The sequence below is a fragment of the Bemisia tabaci genome, chromosome 10 (genome assembly GCF_918797505.1).
Source record: "Bemisia tabaci chromosome 10, PGI_BMITA_v3".
NCBI lineage: Eukaryota > Metazoa > Arthropoda > Insecta > Hemiptera > Aleyrodidae > Bemisia > Bemisia tabaci.
In genome coordinates, this window is record NC_092802.1 from 32,800,074 (window position 1) to 32,819,774 (window position 19,701).

At 40.4% G+C, this 19,701-nt stretch overlaps 1 long non-coding RNA gene across 1 annotated transcript in view; it reads left to right on the forward strand.

The window, feature by feature from the left end:
* The first annotated feature begins 15,973 nt into the window (after positions 1-15,973).
* LOC140225647 (uncharacterized) overlaps positions 15,974-19,701 on the forward strand; it is a 67,051-nt gene continuing 63,323 nt past the window's right edge. Inside the window, exon 1 of the long non-coding RNA XR_011900653.1 lies at positions 15,974-16,194. This is a non-coding gene — a long non-coding RNA (uncharacterized lncRNA). The remainder of the gene's footprint in view (positions 16,195-19,701) is intronic.

Sequence of the window (19,701 nt, forward strand, 5' to 3'; positions counted from 1 at the left end):
GTTGCCGTAGAAGCTCGCTCGTGAGGTGCGGTCATCGGGTCTCAAGTGACGTCACGCTAGCGCCAAATTCAAGGGTCCAAGGGATCCCCATACTCACATTGGAAAAAAAAGTCTCTGCTGCACAATTCACTGGAAAAAAAAAACACATTGGATCTAGAAGCCAGTCTCTTAAAAACATAGACAACAAATAGTACTCTTGATTCAATCAGAATCTAGCTTAAATCAAGATCCAAGCCTCTTAATTTAAGCGGAGTTCGTTTTGATTCAAGCAAAAAGTCCGATTGAATCAATAGTATTTTTCCTTGTCAATGTTTTCGAGAGTCTGGATTCTTGATCCAATGTGTTTTTTTTTCCAGTGTGCTGCACAATTGAACACCTCGGCGAGTTTACATTTTTTTTTTGTGTTCTGACTGTTTTCACTGCTGCGGCGTTGCGGTTTTTATTTTACACTTAATTTATTGGGAGGGAATCGGATCCGGGAGGGATTTGGGAGGATTGGATCGAGGGAGCTTTGGAGGAATCGGGCGACGCCCCCGAGAGATCCTAAAACGCAGACCGATGGACCAGAGAGAGTACAGACACGCACTGGAAAAAAACACATTGTATCTAGAGTCCAGACTCTCAAAAACATCGACAAGAAAAAGTACTCTTGATTCAATCGATCTATGCTTAAATCAAGAACCAAGCCTCTTAATTTGAGCGGATTTCGTTTTGATTCAGAGCAAAAATCCGATTGGATCAAGAGTATTTTTTCTTGTCAATGTTTTCAAGAGTCTGGACTCTAGATCCAATGTGTTTTTTTTCCAGTGTGGTCAACGAATTTTTAAGCTTCATGATGCTCTTACGGCCGTAAATAAACAAACGTGATGGCGACTCACCGTAACATTGATGAGAAGCTAAAATTTGACAAATTTTTCAATCATACGGCAGTAAAAATTTAACTGGCATATCTACGAATAACACATGAAAACACTGTAAATCGCCTTTCGCCTTTAACACAGGAGGATGCAAGATGTCCATACCTAAGGTTTAGGTGACCACCGTACCTTACTATGGTTAGAGGTACTATTCGACATCATGGGATTTAGGCACATCCATGCTCCAGGCTTTCAAATTTTCAGGGATTAAGGCCGAGTGGAATCTGTTTCTGCAGATCCACTAAACTTCTCTTCTTCTTCTCTGTTGGTTTACTGGCTTATATTCAGATGTAGAATCCTCAAACTTGCTTGCTGATAGCAGCCATCTCCTTTGTTTATTTACGGCCGTAAGAACATCGTGTCAGCCTATTTTCTCGCGACCAATGAAAAACCGGTACAGAAATGGCCATACTCTGTCCATAAAGGTACTCAAACGGCAACGACGAACAGCGAGTAAGGCTTAAAAGCTTTTCAGGCATCTCCTCTAACCGGGCACGGTAACTCACCGTACAGAATAAGGACCGAATCGCCACTCTGCAAGGCACCTATTAGAAAGCAGGAGGCTCTCGCAAAAGCAAAAGCAAACGCAAGAAAGATGTAATTACAGGTGGGTTCATTATGAGATGCCGGTAAAGGGACGGGTGACACGCCCGGGCCGGACGGGGCACTTAAGCCGGGTGGGTTACCGTCGCTTTTTTCAAGGTGGTAGCCGAGCAAGGTGTCCGGTGTAGCCTCGTCGCCCCCGGCGCCAAAAAGCGCCCGCGATGCGCGCCGCCAGAGCTTGAGTTGGTCGCGCGAGAAGCCTCAGGTGTGAAACAACAGATGCTCCGTTCAGATACTGATGCAATTTTGTTACATATCGACGGTGAAACTAGCAAACCACGTATCTCGGTTTGCGACGTCGCAGACTTCCTGTCATACTTTATTTTTTAAATGAAAAACTACTTAACATCCAGTCTTGAAAATTTCTGTGATTTTTCCTCTTTATGCAGAGAAAATTCCGTGAAAATTTCAAGGAATGATATTGATTTGGTCTACTTCAAAAAAATAAAATGTGAGCGTAGATTTTTAAACACCGCAAACGAGATACGTGGTTTGGTAGTTTCACCGTCGATATGTAAATAAAACCCGTGAAAAAATTACGCCGTACTGGAAAAAAATTCTCGGCGTTTTTACAAGGTCCGTTGGTACCTTTACCATCTTACTTTTTGTTCCCAATTATTGGTAATTTTACCAAGACAGACTGGTAGGTTTACCTAAAAACCGGTATTTTTACTGTTTTTTTTCAGGTAAGAATACCACTTATATTGGTAATCAATTCCCGGTAACTTTGCCATTTTATCTCGGTAATTCTACCACAGTCGATAAAAAATATTGGCGTTTTTACCAAGGTCCAGTAAAATTACCGAGAAAGTTCAATAATTTTACCGAGATTTCTCGGTAAAATTACCAATTCCATAAATGGTAATTTTACCAAGAAAAAACTGGGATCAAATAGAACCCTGAATTCTTGGTAATTTTACCGTTTTCTTAGTAAACACACAGAGATTTTTTTTTTCAGGTGCTCCCGGCGCCAAAAAGCGCCCGAGATGCGCGCCCGCCGGAGCTTGAGTTGTTCGCGCGAGAAGTCTCAGGTGTGAAACGACAGAGGTTCAGATACCGATGCAATTTTGCTGCTTATGTAAATAAAACCCGTGAGAAAATTACGCCGTGACGATTCTATATGTCGTTCTGATTTATGTGTCTGAATCAAAAATTTCACGTAGAACACGATCCGCACAACGAAAATTACCAAAATAAGCTTCTTACGAAGATATTTAATTATTCTTAATGCGTCAATTCAAATCGTCCGCTCATGAAAACTCAATGCTCTAGTGATTCACATCGCGCGCTAAACGTTATCATGACAGTCTCTGCGATATAAAAATCTGGCAACCTCAATCTTGACGCTTTGGCTCAGCTATAGCAAATTGCTTATAGTTTGAACAACACATGGTGGGAAATGAACATTGCTCGATTGAGAAGCTTGCTGAAACCGTTGTGGTGCGCGATTTGACTCACGTAGAGCTTTGAGTTTCTTGTGAGCGGGCAGTTCAAATTCCTCGTAACCAATGTGAAATAAAAACGTTAATATCTTCGTTAGGAGTTGGTTTCAGTAATTTTCGTTGCGCGAATCGTGTTCTACGTGAAATTCTGGTTAAGGAACATGTATCAGATTGCTTAAATTCGTACCTTGTCTACTGGTCCCTATTTTTGATTCGTGCAGCGCCGAAAGTTCACACTATGATGTCGTCCGAACTGGAGTTAGCACTGCAGAAAAACCTTTGGAGTGAAAGCAACGGATGCATCACACCAACACCACTGCAATTTGTATTTCACACAAGGACCGCCAAGAATTCCTCCTTTGACTTCCAGTGGCGAGGCATGAATAATCGATTATCGATATCGATACCACGCAGACTCCTTTCATCAAGTTCAATCGATTCCCATCCTGTATCACCGGTGGCAATGCAAGAAAATTGGCAAAAATGACAATACTCCAATTAAATCCACTGACCATCTCGATTCTAGGTGCTGCCTCACCTCAAATCGATTGTTTAAACATACATTTAAATGGAAGAAATCGGTATTGTCAACTTGCAGGAATTGCCAATATACACCATACGTGATGTCAGGATCGGTTTAGCTTCGCTCCGGTCCAATGCCCTACTCACCGACCTGGTTGCGCTTGTAGTCGCGCTAAGTTCGGGCCGTTATTTACCTACGTTTAACGACTGTCATCGGGGATACAGAAAAAAAACCACCCGCCCAGCACTAAATCATAGCGAAGTAGCGCTACAGCATTGATGCCAGATTCTGCGGAAAATCAGCACTTTACTCCCATTCAGCCCCATGTATCAAACTCAAAACATCGCTTGACCTGAAAACCTTGCGCCAGAGCCCCGTTTGCTGGATTAGGGCGGAAACTCCGTTTTTTACGTGTAATGACGATCCGCAAGCATGGTATCTTCCCCTGACAATAAAAGCTTCTGGGAAATTCGTGTCGGAAGAGCAAGTTTTGCGAGGTGTGGATACTGACTAACTTCCTCTAATATTATACAACAACTATACTGGTCATACACCCAGAGCCATTTAACTGGAACGCTTTTGCCGTCCCCTAATAATAAAAGCTTCTAGGAAATTCGAGTCGAATGAGCAAAGGTTTTAACTTTACTGCGAGGTGCGGAACTGACTAACTTCGCCAACATCGTACAGCAACTACTAGTCTTACATCCCGAGTCATTTAACTGGAACGCTATCGTAAGCACTGACTCTTCCCCTAACAATAAGAGCTTTTAGGAAATTTTAGCTCGATGGGCTAAAGTCCCAATTATACGGCTGAGTTGCGGGAGAAAGGGGAGGGGATGGAGGGCGTCGAAATATTGAAAAAGAGGGGTGACGCAATTAATGGACGGCCCTTATTCTTAGATCCCGAATTATCTGGGTGGAATACTGGGGCACGCAAGCGCCCCCTCAATGTTGGAGCTTACAGGATTGAACAATGAGTCGATTGGTTTAAATATTATTACACACAACCTTAGTTGTAGAATACAAAATACAGAAAATGTGAGCGCCGTTCCTCCGAGATGCGGAACTAACAAATTTGGCCTAAACAGTTAAGCAACTGTTAATGTCAAATCCCGAATCATTGGTAGTAAAGCGCTACAGCATGTAATCTCCCCCTGAGAATCTGTAGAGACCGTTCCTCCGAGGTGCGGAACCAACAAACTTTGCGAAATTGTTCAACAACTGTTAATGTTAAATCCCGAATTATTGAGGTGGAACGCTATTGATCGGAATTTCCCGTAGTAACAAGATCATACAGAAAGTTACAAGGGGAATTCGGCGAATTGGATAAAGGTGCTATTACCATACACCTGAGTTGAAGAATTCAGAACACACAATCAATAAGTGCCGTTCATAGCGCAAGTATGAATTGATGTAGACGAAACATGTGATTTAGGAACTTACACATTAAATTTGGAAAGTTTAAACGCGACCATTGTATTCCGAGTGAAATTCGTTAGCACTGGAAAAAAAAAACACATTGGATCTGAAGTCCTGACTCTTGAAAACTTTGACAAGTAAAAGGACTCTTGATTCAATCAGATTTAAGCTTAAATCAAAAGGAAATTCGCTCAAATTAAGAGGGATACATGAATATTGGTTCTTTGTTTCAGACCTTGTCAAGTGGTACATTCTGGTACCATGAGACGAAAAACATAATTTCTAAACTTAAACATTGTATTCCGGGTACAATAACAATACGGTATGTAAATATAGTGGATCGTGGTTTCGGACCTTGTCAAATGGTCCGTTGAATGACACCGTAAAACGAACAACGTATTTTTTTTAATTGAATAAAGAATTTTAAAATTTTAAACGTGTCCATTGAATTCCGAGTAAAATTCGATGAGATACATGCATGGCGGTCCTTGGTTTGGGTCCATGTCGAGTGGTCCATTGTGGCACCGTAAAAGAGTGACGTGTGTGAGCGTAAACGGTGTGTTGACTGACCGGAGCGGTCATTATCTCGGGCGCCAGGCTGTCTCGGCGCTGTGCAACGCCGTCCGCAAATTCGCGATTCGGCCCTGCGGCCGTCTCAGCGTTGATCGGGTCCTCTCCTAATAACCAGGGTAACTACGGAGCTTCACCTGTCCCGGAATGTTGGCCAAGAGTAACTTTTACGTCATCTTCGAGTATGCTCTCGTTTGGACCGCGTCGAGCAGAAAGGAACCAAGCCACGCCAGCTACTCCCAAATTACATTGGGCACTTTAATATTAAACGTGTGAATAATGTACGGATTTTAGCGGAATTTTCGGTGAATTCCTGCTTAGTGCGAGGCAAATTCCTTAAAATTGTCGAAGGGATCCGCACAGGCGTGCTCTTGTAAAACATGAAATTACCCAATTAAATTTGGCAAAAGCTGATGTTGCTTGGTTTCTTTCTGCTACACGCGGTCCATTCGGACTTAATTCGAAGTTCCGACGGAAAAAAAGAAACAAGAAGTAGGATTCTGAATCACCCTTCTTAAATACACTTTTTCTTTCAGCGATTTGGTTGCTCGGGTAGGTGCTCTTTACACTTTCGCAATAATCGTCAATGAGGTTCTTCAGGCCTCACTGGAAGAGTCAATCTAAATTACAGCCTTGCCTGAGCTTAAGTGAAAATATTGATCGTGGATGCTTCTTAATATTTTGTTATAGTCTTACCCATACATTTCATGAATGAGCGAGGGCTCACTTGCTAATTAGCGTAGGATAAACAGCTGAGTTGAGAAAGAAATCAATGACATACTGATATAATGACTCTCAGATACCTCCATCGTCAGAAATTAGATATTGCAAGTGTATTAGGTATGCACGAAATAGAATAAAAAAAAAAAGACACGCAGAAGAAAATAACATGTTTCTTCCCTAAAATAGTACGTACAGGAAGTCCAAGTAATGCGCGAAGGGAATAATCTGGAGAGAGAGACAAATGAACGAATGAAAGAAGAGAATGAACTGGATTGCATTTTGCAATAAGGAACAACTAGCTCTGGCTCTTCCATAAAACACGTATGTGCATAAGGAAACTAATGCATATACGTTGTTTTTAAACCGGGCCAAAATCTATAGGTCCCAATTGCAAAATGTTTTCCAACTATAAGTTATTTGATGGTATAATACACGAGCCCACTGGCCAAGCACGAGCCAATGGGCAAAATCACCAAACAAAGGAGAAAATATTAAATATGACTCTCGAGAGTACATAGATGGGTTCAATACTCATCTCTTGTTTCATATTCACTTCATGACTGAAGTATTATTCGACTTGAGTTTCATTATCATATCTTGTTTCATGTCTTCTTTGAGACTAGAGCGTTATGACTGATGGTAAGTGTGACTTGTCCCTAGGTAAGGTAGACGTTTCAACGTTTTTGTTTTGATATTTTGTGTTCCGTTTTTTTCTTCAGATGTTTCATTCTTTCTATTTCATCAATCGTATTCTTATAGGGCCGACGCTGAGAAAGAGAGACGATTACTAGAGTGGAAAGAGGGGTCCATCAAAATCATAACTGGCACTTCGGCGATATCTTTGGGGATTAACAATCCTAATTGCGCAGGAATTGTTCATATTGGCTATCCACCTTCGGTTTACAATTTTTTACAACAATCAGGCAGGTGCGGTAGGAAGGGCCGAGCATCACGATGTCTAGTTTTAATTGATAATTCTTATGCCTATAAAAGCATGTGCTCCATAAAAACGCAAAGAGCGAAAAGATGATTTTTCTGCAATGGATGTGTTAAAGGGGAATAATTCCACCGTGGGGTGGTTTTGCGTGTCACAGAAGCGGAACTGCATTCAATCACGTGTAAATGTAAATAAGTATGCATTATTGAGACGGACCAGGCGGTAAGATTGCATCGCCAAGAACCCTTGGAACCCAAGAAGACAATAAGCGTATTAAAAGACAAGACAGCTTCTTGATGAATTCCGCTTTCATCCTCTTCCTACAGCCTTCATCTATATTATTGTGTTAATCATATTTCATACTCTCCATTGACTGTATTTCAAATTTTATAATTACCGATTATTTTCTGGTACTTTCTTCCAGACGACACCAACCGACATAATATTATACGCTGAACTACGTATGTTCCAAATGTTATTTCCATAGTTACCATCTTTTCTGTATTGCTCTCTGTACTTGATCTCTCTGTGTATGATCTTGTCTCCGTTTTCGTAAATCCCAGTTTACTTGCTATATTTGATCAATTATCATTCCATTTATACCTTATTGTAAAGTAAGGTTGTTCTGTGCCCCTCTATATTATTAAATGCTTCTTGCAGTTTGATTGGGTCTCCAAATTCTTCTTTTCTAAGGTTCGTTTCTGTCACTTTTCCTTTATTCTTGTTTCATGCCTAACCTCTATGATCTGTGATAAAATGCGTGACTAACGGTCTCAACCAAAAGAACGAGTGACAGCCTTGAAAAGAAAAAACCCGCATAAGAACCAGAACACCAACTACCACACAATTATTCCTTTATATCGCAGATGACGGAACTTGACGAGTGTGGATACACAGCTGCCGCGACGGATATTATAGCTACTTAAAATGTCGATTCAAATTTGTACACCGGAGTTTTCTGAAACCTCTAACTCAGGGGACGGGTGAATTTAAAAGAAACATTCAGCAAAAGAAACATTTTATACCGGACCACATACAACGATGCAATAACTGTTTTACTCTAAAAGCCAATCCCACAATTTTCTCGGCAATCTACTGCCCTCCTAAAAAAACTGAGGAAAGTAAAACTGAGTGTAAAATTCCTCAGGGACGTCATGAAGAAGACGTCAAATTCCCGGGATTCCTCGGGAACGTCATGAAGAATACGTCAAATTCCCGGGGAACAGGTTTGTTGTATTGGATGAGACTTAAACGCAAAACGGCACTATAATATAAGTAATCTTAGAATAAGACTTACCAAATCAGAAAGCAATGTAAATTTATCTGCTATACCTGCTTTAATGCCCTACCGCTTTCACTAAAACTATCATTTAAAAATGACCATCCAAAAGTATTCCTTAAACTTCTTAAAAAATTCTGCCTAGAAAAAGCGTTCTACCACATAAATGAGTTTCTAGGTGATAGCTAAATACAGAGATGTCTGAGTGAAGATTGTTTCTGAGGAATTTCTGTATATAACTGTTAAATACTCAACAATTGAAAACTAACCTATTATTGTTGTAAATTCTATTGTGCATGTGTTTAAATTAAGTGTTTTGAGGACAACACCTGACACGTACCATAAGCAGTTTCAACAGCTTTTGTATGTACTTAACGGAAGAACAGCGATCACTACCAACGGAAAACTCATTGGACAGACCACCCATTGGGAAGCCGATCTCCCACATGAATTATAGGCCTTTCCAATGCTTATTGTGCCCGGTGCGATATTATGTGCTTCTTCAAATTACTATTTGTTCGAAAACGTTTGGAGCAATGCGCACACGTGTATTCGGGTTTTATGTTATGCGCCTGCAGAACCGGCGCATGCGCCTGGGGCGGGGAGTGCGATTCTTCCCTTCGCGCATTACTTGGACTTCCTGTAACCCTTTGTACTATTTTAGGGAAGAAACATGTTATTTTCTTCTGCGTGTCTTTTTGATTGTTGGGTGTATCATCACAAACGCTATGCGTCACCGGTTGAGTGGCAGTATTTTCTTCCGGACCTGTATGATCTGCTTCCTGATGAGAAATTAAAAATTGAAAATTAAAAATTAAAAATGTAACTGTAAATGTTAACGAGACGTGAAAATCTATTTTCTGAATTATATTACAATAAATAGAACCCCATCGTATTCACGTTTGATTCATTTCATGCTAAAACTAACTACTACTTTTGACATTACCCACAGCGATTTTGGTAATGTCGACAATACCCAAACGCTCTTTGGATAATGTCGACATTACCCGGGTAATGTCGACGATATTCGACATTACCAAAACGGCCTGGGTAATGTCAATTATTGCCGCCATTACCCGGTAATGTCGACATTACCCGGTTTGACTAGATTACCCGTAACATATATAATATGTAAGCAAGTTACAAACTGCTCTGTTGTTTGTATTTTCTCTTCATTTAAATTAGAAACAAATTGTATATTTCCATAATGAAAGCTTACTTGTAACTAATAAAAAAAAACACCTCTCCCCCAGTGACAAGAAGTCGCAGCAGAGGCAGGAGATGAATGAAACACATCGTTTGGTTCTAGAGAAAACAAGTATTGGGATGAATCTCATCAATTATTTTCGGATTCTGGGTTGTACAGTATTATGAAATCTGGTCGATTTCGCTTAAAAATTAAGTTCGTCGTTTGCTCTTACGATTTCCAAAGTTCGTGACGAAAAGTAACGAGACAAATCCGCACGTTCCGTCGTCAACAGGTCTTCCGTCGGTCGTTTAGGGACTGATTCTCGCAACCGCAAACCGCAGACGCCGAGTCGGGGTCGAATCCCACTTCTGGTTGACAAATCTCTAATGGAAACTGTGTCGTCATCCGCTCGATAACCCCCCTTTCTTTCTTCCGCATTTACCTTGCAAATGCGGGCACGCGACGCGCCTGTATTTGAAGCATCGCGTTCCAGCCCCCTCTCCCCTCCTTACATGCCAAACCACCGGTCGATCCCTGTTAAGGTGATTCGATGGACGCCATATTTTGTGCCAGAACGGCATGCGATATATCGCATCAATCGGTTCCATTTTTTCAGCTACTCGTCATTTTTCTCCAATTCTGAGATCGCAATTCTGTTGTCAGGAGACTAAAGCACTCACTTACCAATTTTAACAAAGAAATTCAACGTAATAAAGGCGTGGTTTTTTTTAGAGAGAAAATATCGCATTCGAGTGCAGTTTCGATATCAGTATCGAATGGGATGTTTTCTCTCTAAAAAAACCATGCCTTTATTACGTTGAATTTCTTTGTAAAAATTGGTGAGTGCTTAAGTCTCCTGAAAACAGAATTGCGATCTATCTCAAAATTGGAGGAAAATGACGAGTAGCTGAAAAAATGGAACCAATTGATGCGATATATCGCATGCCGTTCTGACACAAAATATGGCATCCATCGAATCACCTTAATCACGAGTGGAGCATCCCAGCCGATACTGAAATGATGTTGAGCTGAACATTTAGGTTTGAATCCTTATTTCGATGTGAAATAAACGCTCAGTTAAAAATCCAGGCGCGAAATTCACGCTTACTCAGTTGCTATTTTGACCATCTGTTACTCTGAGTGCATGGATCGTTTGCTCCCTTGGTCTACAAGAACCTCCATTCAAAACAATAGGATGGTTCCATACTCCTTATGTCTCCTTTGTCTATCGCTTTGTGAATAAACAACACTCAGGAAACGGATGAGATCAGCCTTGCACAACCACTTAAAAATCGTCGACGACTTCACGGCGCTGAGATACAACTATATCAGCACAACGACTGTCCGTGTTGCATAAAGACGAGTTTGCAGGCGCTTTGCTTTTCCGTTCCCTCAGCTTCCTGGAATGTTCTTTCTGAAAACGCGCGTTAGAAATTCAATCTAATGGGCGGTTCCTGATACATGGTGACCATCATTTCACCGTTGGTTAGGTAAAAGTGAATCCGGGAATCGGCTCAACGCTGGAGGTGTTGCCAACAACGAAAGAGCATATTCCCCCTTTCAAGCTTTGGTAAAAAGGATCGATTAAGGTGTTCGATGAGAACAGCCTGTCAATCGATCCTTTTTCATGAGTTAAAATGGCAGATCAATTGATGCATCGCACTGGGAAAAAATACCACATTGGATCTAGGGTCCAGACTCTTGAAAACATTGACAAGAAAAAGGACTCTTGATTCAATCAGATTTAAGCTTAAATCAAATGGAAATCCGCTCAAATTAAGAGGCTTGGTTCTTGATTTAAGCAAGATCCGATTGAATCAAGAGTATTTTTTCTTGCCGATGCTTTTCAGAGTCTGGACTCTAGATCCAATGTGTTTTTTTTTTGTCCAGTGCGCAAAGCACACCACGCCACTCTTTCATTCTGCCGACCAAACTAAAGACGCCGCACCTCAAATCAACACTTTTTCAATTTTTTTCTGACTAAATGCTGTATTACAAAGAAAACCCAACAAAAATTCATCTTTCCTTCTTTCAATACAAAACTGCCATACCATTGGGAACTAAAGATGAAAATGAAGCCTTGAGACACAATTGAATTCTCTAGTAAAGGGGCAGTACGAGCTGGAAGAACACTGGAAAAAAACCCATTGGATCTAGAGTCCAGGCTTTTGAAAACATTGACATATTGATTCAATCAGATTTAAGCTTAAATCAAAAGGAAATCCGGTCAAATTAAGAGGCTTGGTTTTTTATTTAAGCTCAAATCTAATTGAATCAAGAGTAATTTTTCTTGCGGATGTTTTTAAGAGTCTGGACTCTAGATCCAATGTGTTTTTAGCGGCTCTGGTGCTTGCACTAGAGCTGCTATTCCGGACGGTCCCAGCTGGGGAGTATCAATGGACCATGTTACATTGGAGAGACCGCGCGTTGGTTGATGGGAATCGGCGCCATTTTCGACTATGTACCTTGTCATGACTTTATTTTATTGCATATTGTTTTATTGTTAGCCAATGCTATGTTGTGTAGTGTATTTTTGGAATCATGGTGATACAGTCAATAATTCAAAACTTGTCTGTGCTTTAATCTCGTGATGGAAAAAATGTACTTTACGTTCAAAATTTGAAATTTTGAATTTTAAAGTTTTCGCGGTTTTTTGGAAGAATGCAGTGGTTGGAGCTTCCTAGGCATATTACTCGATATCAGCTGATAGCAAACAAAGGTTACCAAGGAAACCGTAAACGTTTAACAACTATCGTGGCCATCGGGGCGATTATTGAAATGACATCGACTCTATGTCGCCGCTTACGACAGGACATAGCCCTATCTTATCCGTGTAATATATCGCAATTCGATATTGTTTTGATTTTTAAATGGAGCAATTTATTCATAAAGTTCCGATTAGTTTTGGCGAACGGTCCCCTTAACCTACGTCACTAGGCTCATGGAATTTTTTTAACTTGAAAAAATTAAAAGTATACAACAAGTGATAGTGCCATGCATTCTGAATATCAAGGGCCAATACACATTTATACACCGGCTTTGTAAATCTGCTAAGTTACAAAACATGAATCGACAGTTGTCGGATTGTACATCAATGACAAAATGTGTCTAGGCCCTCATTCTTGACTACAATTACCGTCGCTAGAGCCGCTTTCCGACGCGAATGCGTTGGAGCTTACTGCTTGTTTTCTTTCCAGTGAGTAATTTTGAGTGAAGTTACGGCGTTTTTGCTGTGGACGGCAGAAATCAGAATTCTTACCCTAGGTTCGCGGTCGGTCCATTGTACCAATTCGCGATTGTCTCATTACAGCGAGAAGTGACTGGTTAGTTGCGTCGGAGGAACAATTAAAACCGGGGACAGGAGCGAGAATAAAAGGGGCGAAAAAGACGCGAACGGTCACGAAAAAGCGCGTCTGTCTAAGCTCGGCGACCGGGTCGTTTCGACACGGCAACATTTTCGTGAGTTGCTCAACGGAGCCCGGGAGTCGGTACATCCATCACCAATCAAAATTAACCTACATCGCGTAATACAAGCAGAACGTTTGTTGTACCGACCGCGGTTCTTTACACGCGGTGGAACCCGTTTCAGCCGGCTACGGGCATTACGCCCGGTAATTGGTCGGAATTTTGCCAAAGAATCCCGCAAATTTGACACCGGCTGTCGCCAATCGCTGAGCGATAACTGACAACGAATATTGCAGAACAGGTCGGTGCTTAATCGTCACCACAACAACTTTAATTGATCCATGTAGGCGTTGAAAGTCGGTATTTGTAACCAGTATTTGGTTTTGAGACTATGTAACATATTAGTCAGAAAAGGAACTGAAGACGGGCTTCAGCCTTTATTTGACCCATCACCACATACTGGAAAAAAAGGACACACTGGATCTATGTAGAGTCCAGACTCTCAAAAACATCGATAAGAAAAAATACTCTTTATTCCATCAGATTTAAGCTTAAATCAAGAATCAAGCCTCTTAATTTCAGCGGATTTCCTTTTGATTTAAGCTTAAATCTGATTGGATCAGGAGTCCTTTTTCTTGTCAATGTTTTCAAGAGTCTGGGCTCTAGATCAAATGTGTTTTTTCCCCAGTGTTATTTCGAGTGACGTAGCCACTAAATCAGTGTATACAGGGCGTCAAGTTTCTTTTCATTTTGGGAAGTTCGAGTTTTCCTGATTTTTGACTGCTAAATCCAGTGCAGCAACGCCGCCGCATGAATTTTTCGAGATATTTACAAAATATGCACCATTGCCTGGTAGATCATGCATATCAAAGTCCTGTTTATAAAACACGTTTCTCAAGAAAAGAGCTGGAAAATCATCGACGATCATCAGGAACTCCGCGTTCATTCCGAACTTTACGATCTGCGTGAGAACTTTACACATGCTTTAGAGTTTCGCCTAAATTAATTTAAACTACGGCAAATGCATAAGATTATAGACAACTACCCCAGATCCAGCCATTGGCACATCCAACACTGATCTATAAAAATTCCGTGGCAGAATACAAGCACTGTGTGCATTGCACCGGCGGCACTGGTTGGTATGAGGTGATTAACACGCTAAGTCATCTGAGTCGACGTTTCGACAGCCAAAAGTTGCAATTAAAGTTTGGATAGCTTCATAAATCATGCAAATCGAAATTCAGTTGGTTTCATAGGAGTTACTCACTGCGTGCACTGAGAAAACAAGCAGGAAGCTCCAACGCATTGGCGTCGGAGAGCGGCTCTGGGGGCAGTAGTTGTAGTCAAGAATGAGGGCCTAGACACATTTTGTCATTGATGTACAATCCGACAACTGTCGATTCATGTTTTGTAACTTAGCAGATTTACGTAGCCGGTGTATAAATGTGTATTGGGCTTTGATATGGCGAATACATGGCATTATCACTTGTTGTATACTTTTAATTTTGAAAGCTCTTTGGAGGTCCGCTTCCTAAAAAATCTCTGGTTGATAAGTCGTTTAGCGAGGCTGCAAAAAATTTGCATTTTTATATCTGAAAGTGTAGGTATTGGTTTTTTGTATAATTGTTTTTTTGGATTGCTGGAAAAGTAACGCATACTTCTATAATTTAGGACTGAGTCAGGGAAATATAAGGTTCGTTAAATAGTAAATATTCCTAGTACCGTGTGACACTATTGTTAACGAAAAGTTTTTGCAACTTGTCAAAGAGGTTGTTGAATGATCTTCGAATAACTTTTGATGAGCTAGAGGTAATGGTTCTATCTGCAGCTCGTGGACTTCTGTACGATATTGTCCAGAATCATCTAAATTTTCAAAAAGTGTCCGCTTGTTCGATACCCAATTTGCTCATTCATGCATACAAGGAGAAGCGCATGAAAGCTTTAGCAGACATTTTGGAGATGAATCAAGAATTAGATGAAGAATTTATGACTTAAATCACGGCACCTTAATCACGGGATGACCTTAATTACGGCAACTATTTATTGTCCATGAGATGCAGATGGTTCCATTTCCCTAGCTCATCAAAAGGTATTCGAAGATCAATTTCATAAATAATCAGCCCATGAGTGGGTCCAGAATGAGGGAGAAGGAAAAGTTGAAATAATTTTACTGGAAGGAGGGATAAATGAGGTACTCACCGAATTTATTCGTACAGAACATTCAAAAATCCCGTGAAAAAACAGCTCACAAATAAAAGCAAATTGCCATAGAAACTTCTTCACGAAATCACACACACAACGAAGAACGAGGCGCTACAGACGAGTCCGTCCAGGACAAGTTAAAAAATTCCCATGAGCCGAGTGTCGTAGGTTAAGGGCCCGTTCGCCAAAACTAATCGGAACTGTATGAATGAATTGCTCCTTTTAAAAATCAAAACAATATCGAATTGCGATATATTACACAGTTAAGATAGGGCTATGTCCTGTCGTAAGCGGCGACATACAGTCGATATCATTTCAATAATCGCCCCAATGGCCACGATAGTTGTTAGACGTTTACGGTTTCCCTGGTAACCTTTGTTTGCTATCAGCTGATATCAAGTAATATGACTAGGAAGCTCCAACCCAGTAGTTAAAGCTTCCTTAACCGCGAAAACTTTAAAATTCAAATTTTCAAATTTTGAACGTAAAGTACATTTTTTCCATCACGAGATAAAAGCACAAACAAGTTTTGAATTGTTGACTGTATCACCATGATTCCAAAAATACAATACACAACATAGCATTGACTAACAATAAAACAGTATGCAATAAAATAAAGTCATGACAAGGAACATAGCCGAAAATGGCGCCGATTCCCATCAACCAACGCGCGGTCTCTACAATGTAACATGCTGCATTGATACTCCCCAGCTGGGACCGTCCGGAATAGCAGCTCTAGTGCAAGCACCAGAGCCGCTAAAACTATGGTTTATAAACCTATTAGAGGTAAATATGGAACACCTATAATAGTCGTAAATAAACTAATGATTCTCGGTCTGTGAACCATACTAAGGTCTCTGTACCTAATTGAGGTACAGGTACCATAACTAAGGTATATGTGCTATTATTATATGTAGAGGTACTACTATTAGTGGTGTTCCATATTTACCTCTAATAGGTTTATAAGCCATAGTTTTTTCTCAGTGTGTAACAGCGCGTTTTCCACATTGAGGGACGGATTAAGTGCTTCCAGTGTACAACAAATGAAATAAATACACCAGAAACTAGTGTTTAGAGAACACATTTATTTTGTGTTCAGGGTTAGTATCGTCGCCCCTCCGACGTAAGGTCGTAACTTAATTTCCACGTTGGCCATGTTTGACATATGAGTCCATGCTTTCTGGGGCTCATTCTGAAACCGAGACACGCCCTTACGTCAGAGCGACGACGGTATGTGAAGAGTCTCGAACCGCGTGGAAATTTCGATTATAAATCTCTGAACACTTTTAATCCCAAATCCCAAAAAAAGTATCATTACGTTCATAGTGTACAGCGCTCCAAAGGTAAACGTAGGTTGTGGTAGTAAGGCGTGGTTTGTGTTAAGCTGTCTCAGCAAGTTATCAGTTTCTCAAGCCGCCAACGTGTGGTTCAGAGAAGCTTTTCGTGATGGTAAATGTAAGTACGTGGCTGCGGCGGAAAAAATTGAGGTTTAATAGAAAGATCTTAAAAAATTCTGAACCTGATACTGTCGATCTCGTCATTAATAACACAACAGCCACTAAGCAATGATGAAGAAACTGCCATCAGTTACCTGAAAAAGGAAACAAACCACTTCGTTAAAAACTAGGAACAAACTTGGACAGGGTCGATTATTTTTTCAATAAAGATTTGAGAGAACAATACTTCATACAGTGAATAAGTGCATTGGATTGAAAGGGTTTAGAACACTGTATTAAAAAAATTAATTGAAAGTGCAGGGTTATTCAAAGGTCACGCACCACTGGCCATAACTTTAGTTCTAATTCAGATATCGACTTGCGGTTTGTGACGTTTTTCCTCAAATCGAGGGGAAAACTTTTTTAGGAACTTTCAAGTTTTGGACCCGCTCAGGCGGGGCTTACCACCCTCATGGCCAGTGCAGTGGTGCGTGACTTTGGAATAACCCTGTATCACTGGTAAAACGTGCCATGCCGTCAGTTGCGAATATATACCTAAAATTTGAACCTTAGTTCTCAAAGAAGGAGGATCACACTGATCAAACAAGTTAATGTGTGGATCTCCCTTCACTTGTGAAACGAAAAATAATTGCTATCACTTGCGTCTTGCTGAAATTTAAATTTTAGTTCTCATAGAAGCAGTATCCGATATTTGGCTAAATTAGCTCAAAGAAGGAGGATCATACTGCTTGTGCAGGTTAATGAGTGAAACTCTATTAACTTGTAAAACGAAAAATTAATGCTGTCATATTACGCGACTAGCTGAAATTTGAAGCTCAGTTCTCAAAGCAGCAGTTTTATACTGCTCTTTTAGGTTGATGTGTGAAACCCTATTCACTCGTGAAACGAAAAATTTCATAAAAATCGCTGCATTGAAATTCCGCGCTTGAATTATCGAGATGCTTCGATCTAAAAGCTTCGTACAATCCAAACGCTGTTTTAATTGTCACGATTAAAATTCAACAACACACTAGGGGAAAAAAACACATTAGATCTTGAGTCCAGACTCTTGAAAACATCGACAAGAAAAAATACTCTTGATTCAATCGGATTTTTGCTTAAATCAAGAACCAAGCCTCTTAATTTCAGTGAATTTCCTTTTGATTTAGGCAAACATCTGATTGAATCAAGAGTATATTTTCTTGTCAATGTTTTCGAAAGTCTGGACTCTAGATCCAATGTGTTTTCTTTTCCAGTGTGCCTACATTTCCATCTCACGCCCTAGGATTCGTAATGTTCCATGTGAGAAAAACGACAAAGCTGTTGATTTAATTCAAAGGGCACGTGAAAATTGAGCCCTATCTTCGAGAACGTGAGAAAAGGTACGGACCAAACCGATCGACCGAAAGCAATTGAAGGCCTTGGTCATTCTTTAAAGTACCAATTTAGCGACTAAGTACGGGCGATTTCCATTTTGCTTTCACCTTCAAAGACGTGGGAGGCACTTAATCGGGATGAAGGGTGGCACGTGTCCACCTTGCGGTCCACGTAAAATAGTGCATACTCAGAGGGATACGCGTGGTCGTCAAACTGGACAAAAATCGAACTTTAATAAATATATATACTGAATGACATAACCACGTGACTGGGTTGCGATTCAGTCGATCCTGCTGTCGCAAAATTTTGCAGTACACGTTTCAGAAACAAAAGCGGACTTGGTTGCGGTTTGTTTTACTAAAACGCAACAAAGGGAGAGGAAAACCGAGGAAGCGCTTTAGGCAAAAATCATGTTGTTCGTTATTTCTGGACGATATTGTGCATTGAAATAAGTAATTCTAGAAAACAAAATCCTGAATGTTGAGTTGCAATCCAGCAACAACGCTTGAAATAAAGGCAGCTCTCAATAAGCAAGTTGTGGTCAGTAGTTCGGTAAACACACCGTTGTCTCGCTTCATTGAAATCCGACTGAGAAAGTAATGTTTTTTACTTGGTTTGTTTACGTTTGTTCCTTACTTTAATTATTTGTTACTTTCTAAACGAGACTTGATCTTCTTACATTCTTTGAAAGCAAGTGGGTTTCAAATGGTAAGAAAGAAAGAAGAACGCCCATATGAACATTCGAGAGGCTACAAATTTCCACCGATAAAATGTTTACTTTTGAGGAAAATTATGAATATTTTTCCATGAAATTTTCAGACGTTTTAAATCAAATAACAAATTAGTTATTATTTCGAATGACGTAGCCACTAAATCGGCGTACACAAGGCGTCAAGTTTTTTTTCATTATGGGAAGTCCTGATTGAATCCCGAGTTTTCCTGATTTCTACTGCGAAATCCTGAGTTTTCCTGATTTTGACTGCTAAATCCTGATTAAATTATTTTGGCCAATCCTTATCAAATCTGATTTTTTGCGGAGAAAAAGTAACGGACGTATGACGAATTATCAACGGCAGATAAGCGGACGACCGATTTTTCTCAATTCCTGATTATACGACCGATTTTTCCTCAAATCCTGATGAAATACTGACTTTTCCTGCTTTTTCACTGCTAAATCCTGATTAAATTATTTTTCCCAATCCTGATCAAATCCTGATTTTTTGTGGAGAAAATTAACGGACGGACAGTGTTCGAAACTCACCTTTGAGTTTTAGGAGCCATGTGGCGCATCAAGCCCGATTTTTAGGCATCATTGAAGATTTCTTAGGGGCCAAATTGACTTATGGCCTTTATATTACGGCGCATTTAATGAAAACTTAGACGCAAGATAGTTTTCGTGACAGAACTAGTGAGTAGCTGTAACTTGGGGGAGACAAAAGCACTTAGAACGAAATCGTGAAGAATCGGAAAAACACAAACAGTCAAAGAAGAAAAATTAGGAATTTCGCATAATCACCTGATAAGAAAATTCAGATTTTTGGAGCAATTTGTAGGGGCCACGTTGGCGCAGAGCTTTCATTATTTAGGCGCCATGGTCAATTTTTGAGGCGCATTTGGCGCGTTGGCGCCAGTGAGTTTCGAACACTGCGGACGGATAGCGGATAATCAACGGCAAATAA